Source organism: Chiloscyllium plagiosum, chromosome 3, assembly GCF_004010195.1.
Source record: "Chiloscyllium plagiosum isolate BGI_BamShark_2017 chromosome 3, ASM401019v2, whole genome shotgun sequence".
NCBI lineage: Eukaryota > Metazoa > Chordata > Chondrichthyes > Orectolobiformes > Hemiscylliidae > Chiloscyllium > Chiloscyllium plagiosum.
The window spans coordinates 803,191-808,751 of record NC_057712.1 but is presented as its reverse complement, the minus strand read 5'-3'; positions in this window follow the sequence as shown (position 1 = coordinate 808,751).

Below are 5,561 nucleotides of genomic sequence, written 5' to 3'. Positions count from 1 at the left end.
CCTCTCCGACTGAGCTCGATCCACTCCCTTTCCCTTTCCCTCTCCCTCTCCCTCTCTCTCTCTCTCTCTCCTGCACTGACCTCACCATGTGCTACCTTTGTCTGCTCTTCTCCCATTTAAAACTGCTGTTGTTTTGACTTTTTTTCTCCAAAGTTCCAAAACAATGCAACAGCTTATGAAACAGGAATTGCTGCTCTTGGAATTCAAGGAAATCACCTCCAACACCTAAAATATCTCAAAAAAAGGAGTAGCTCTTGCAGCCAACCATGTGCTTCCTTTGTCTGCTCTTCTCCCATTTAAAACTGCTGTTGTTTTGACTTTTTTTCTCCAAAGTTCCAAAACAATGCAACAGCTTATGAAACAGGAATTGCTGCTCCTGGAATTCAAGGAAATCACCTCCAACACCTAAAATATCTCAAAAAAAGGAGTAGCTCTTGCAGCCAGAAAGTTTTCCCGTCCTCCATCTTGGATTACCCAGATTCCTGGGCTGCAAGATTCTTTTCAATCCACACAGCTGGAGTCTTTTTTATAATTTGTTCACAGAATGTGGGCATTACTTGCTCGGTCAGCCTTTATGGTGCATCCCTAATTAACTAGAGGGCAGCGAAGAGCCAACCACATTGCTGTTCGTCTGGAGTCAAATGTAAGCCAGACCAGGTAAGGATGGCAGTATTCCTGTCCTAAAGGATATCTATAAATTAAATGGGTCTTTACAACAATCAACAATGGTTAAATGGTTGCCATTAGGATAACTTTTTATTCCAGAACAAACATCAATTTCCAACAGCTGCTGCAATGCACAGATTGGATGATTACCCACTCTGGACATCATGACTGGAAAGTATGAATGCTGAAGTATTGATGGATATTCTAATGTGAGATTGATTGTCTTGCTCATAGAGTCTTTGCAATAGACTCAATTACCTGAATTATAATATTTAAAGCTACTCACAGCAGACCTAGGGGCTTCGTAGCTTGGTACAGCAACTGCTCTGCCCAGGACTGTAAGAAACTACAGAGAGCTGTGAACAAAGCCCAGTCCATCACGCAAGCCAATCGACTCCATCTATTCTTCTCGCTGCCTCAGAAAGGACCCCTCCCACCATGGTTATATTTTCAGCCAACCTCTTCCGTTGGGCAGAAGACACAAAAGCTTAAACACATAGATTCAAGATCAGCTTCTTCCCTGCTGTTATTAAATTTCTGAGTGAACTTGTCAAATTTCAAATTTAATGTTGATCTCACTCTTTGTGCCCTTTCTCTGCAGCTGTAACATTGTATTCCTCGTTTCGTTCTGTTACCCTAATACACTTTGTATGGTATGGTCTGTCAGTACGCACACAACAAAAACTGTTCACTGTACCTAGGTATATATGACAATAATAAATCAAATCAGGGGAGCCAGACAGTGTCAAGAACCTGGAGGTTTGAGCAGTTGGTTTTTCAATGGCTTTTGACTGTGATAATGTGTCCTTGATCCAGTTTTTCAGATAAATAGAACAGGAGCACGTAATGGCAACCTGCACCTGACTATTGAAGCTTCACTCTTTAAAGGGAGTGAGTGAGGTTGGGAATGAAAACATTCGAGAGGGGTCAAAATTGAATGGCCACATGGAGATTCTGATTCCAGTAGATGGCCGAAAGAAACTGCCCTCAAATTCCGAGTAGGTATAGCTGAGGAGGCGAAACAAACACAGAAAATGCTGGAGAAACTCAGCAGGTCTGACAACACCTGTGGAGACAGAAATAGTGTGAATATTTCATAGTCACAGCATAGAATCAGACCCTTGGTCAAACCAGTCCATTCAGACCAAATCCCAAAATGTACTAGTTCCACCTGCCTGTGTTTGGCCCATATCCCTTCAAACATTTCTTATTCGTGTACATATCCAAATATCTTTTAAACATTGTAACTGTACCTGCTTCCATCACTTCCTCTGGAAGTTCATTCCACACATGAACCACTCTCTGTTTCGAGACGAATATTACTCATACTCAGACTTAGAACTAGGTATAGAATCATAGAATCTCCAGTGTGGAAATAGGCCATTCGGCCCAACAGGTCCACACCAACTCTCCGAACTGCATTCCACACAGACTCACACCCCTTACCCTATCTCTGTAACCCTGCATTTCCCGTGGCTAATCCACCTAACCTATACATTGATGGATGCTACAAGCAATTTAGCACAGCCAATCCATTTAACCTGCATGTCTTTGGACTTTGGGAAGAAACTGGAGCACCCAGAGGAATCCCATGCAGACGCAGGAAGAATGTGCAAACTCCACACAGACAATCGCCCAAGGTTGGAATTGAACCTGGGTGCCTGGCGCTGTGAGGCAGCAGTGCTAACCACTGAGCCACTGTGCCGTTAACTCAAAATGTGAATACTTTCTCTCCACAGATGCTATCAGATCCCAGCACATTTTGTTTTTGAAGACGTGGGCCAGGCAGGGAGTAGTGGAATCCCCTCAGTGCCTCTCAGTTGCACACTGTTTCTCAGTCTTGGTTCCTGTATGGATCCTAGTTCTAGCCAAGACTGTGATGCCGTGGGTTATCCAGCTGCTCACTGGGTTACCCAGTGTTGTAATGTACCAATTTCAACAATGGGGCGTCCAAAATGTCCGCCTTCTTCCTCAACCAAGGATTCCCCAACACTATAGTTGACAGGCCCCTCTGCCGTGTCTGATCCATCTCCCAAACTTCAGCCCCTCACCCTTGTCTCCCCTTCCACAACAGTGATAGGGTCCTCCTTGTCCTCACCATCATCCCAGCAGCATCCACATCCAGAGAATCATCAGCTGCCATTTCCACCGCCTCCAGCTTAAATGCCACCATCAGACACATATTCCCCTACCCTCCCTTGTCAGCCGTTGTAGGGACCATTCTCTCTGGGACAGCTGGTTCACTCCCTCCTTCACTCCCCAACAGTTTCATGGCAGCTTTCTATGCAACCACAGAAGATGTTAACACTTATCCATTTACCTCCTCCCTCCTCAGTATCCAAGGGACTGGACACATCTTCCAGGCAAAGCAGTGCTTTATAGGGTCATAGAGATGTACAGCATGGAAACAGACCCTTCGGTCCAACTGGTCCATGCCAACCAGATATCCCAACCCAATCTAGTCCCACCTGCCAGCACCCGGCCCATATCCCTCCAAACCCTTCCTATTCATATACCCATCCAGATGCTTTTTAAATGTTGCAATTGTACCAGCCTCCACCGCATCCTCTGGCAGCTCATTCCATACACGTACCACGTTCTGTGTGAAAAAGTTGCCTCTTAGTAAATCTTTCAAGTTTCACAACATCTTTCTGATAGGAAGGAGACCAGAATTGCATGCAAGATTCCAATTTTTCTGCACTTCACTCAATCTAATTGACTGCATTCACTGCTCAGAGTGTGGTCTCCTCTACATTGGGGAAATGCAGTACAGACTGGGTAACCGCTTCCCAGAATGTCTACATTCTGCCGACAAAAAAGGCCCTGAGCTTCCAGTTGCCTTCTACTTCAACACCCCCATCCTGTTCCCTGACCAACATCTCTGTCTCCGGTTTGCTGCAGTGCACCAGTGAAGCTCAGTGCAACCTCATTGTCCACATGGGAACCTGACAACCTTCTGGACTCAATATTGAGTTGAACAATTTTAGGGTTTCAGGGACATTCTCCCCTGTCCTTATTCCAGCCCCCTTACACTAGGCCTTGTTATGACATGGTTTGCTATTATTACACAATGCAATGTTCACCACTAACAGTCTCCATTAACAGCTATTCACTCTCTGAGCCAAATCATTATCCACTCCTTTGTCTATCCAACTGTTGTTATCCTTTTTTGGACCATATTCCCACTTCTCATTCACTCCTTATCCCCTCCCTCCACCTATCTTCTGTATAAAAATCAACATTTCCCTAGCAACCATCAGTTCTGAAGAAGAGTCTCTGGACCTGAAATGTTAATTCTGATTTCTCTCCACCACCAATGATGCCAGACTGGCTGAGCTTTTCCAGCAATTTCTGTTTTTGCTTCTGAATTCTGCTTTTTCAGTTTTTAAGTATTGTACTCATGCAGCTCGATTCTACCTTTCCTGGGGAACAGGTGTAGGATTCCTCTAGGTGTCAGCAACCCTATTTTTTCAATGGTAACCTTTTCTCCAAGGAACATCCAGAGACTGGAGATACAAATACCTGTGAAAGTGTGGACAAAGAGTCATAAAGGTGTACAGCACGGAAACAGACCCTTCAGTCCAACCTGATATCATGCCGACCATATATCCCAACCCAATCTAGTCCCACCTGCCAGCACCCAGCCCATATCCCTCCAAACCCTTTCTATTCATATAGTCAACCAAATGCCTTTTAAATGTTGCAATTGTACCAGCCTCCACCGCATCCTCTGGCAGCTTATTCCATACATATTCCACCCTCTGCGTGAAAAAGTTGCCCCTTGGGTCTCTTTTATATCTTTCCCCTCTTACCCTAAACCTATGCCCTCTAGTTCTGGACTCCCCGACCCCAGGGAAAAGACTTTGTCTATTTATCCTCCATGCTCCTCGTGATTTTGTAAACCTCTATAAGGTCACCCTTCAGCCTCCGATGCTCCAGGGAAAACAGTCCCAGCCTGTTCAGCCTCTCCCTATAACTCAAATCCTCCAACCCTGGCAACATCCTTGTAAATCTTTTCTGAACCCTTTCAAGTTTCACAACATCCTTCCGATAGGAAGGAGACCAGAATTGCACGCAATATTCCAACAGTGGCCTAACCAATGCCCTGTACAGCTGCAACATGACCTCCCAACTCCTGTACTCAATACTCTGACCAATAAAGGAAAGCATACCAAATGCCTTCTTCATGATCCTATCTACCTGACATTGTTTCAGTCTCCTTGATCTCCTGCACACAACTACACTGCGATCTGTCAGTGGTCACGTTCCAGCTGAATATGCATAGACTAAAATCCCCTTAGGGTGATAAGTGTAACTATCTGACCTGAGGGCACCTGGATTGTCACATATGGGTGGTCAATAACTCCGTGAACCTTGGGTAATCTAGCAAAGGCAGCACATCTGAAAACCATTGCATTTGGACTGATTTCATTAAGTGACAGTAATGTACATGGTGGCCTAACAATTACAGCATCTATCACCTGGGAAATACAATCTACTGCACACAATTCCTGATGAAGAGCGTGCTTTTCCAGCACCACACTTTTTGAATCTGCAGTCCTCACACTTTCCTACTGCACACAAGTCTATGGATGTCACCAGTAACACTCTGGTAGGAGCCAGAGGCAAAGAAATTCCGGACTGTGTTGACTTTGTCAACCATAGACAATGCATGCCCACTTGACAGGAGGACTTCTTCCAGGAGGCTGCAAATATTAGGAATGACCTAACATGAAAGTCTGACCCTCCTGAGGCATGGTGCTACAGTGTATCCTCTGTCTATATATGCCGTGTTGGGGTCTGTCACCTCTGGTGATCCTGAGCTCTATGTCCCCTGTGGAGAAGCAGGTGACTGAGGGGAAGATTGTTGTTAGTGCTGCTCATGTTGTCCCTTG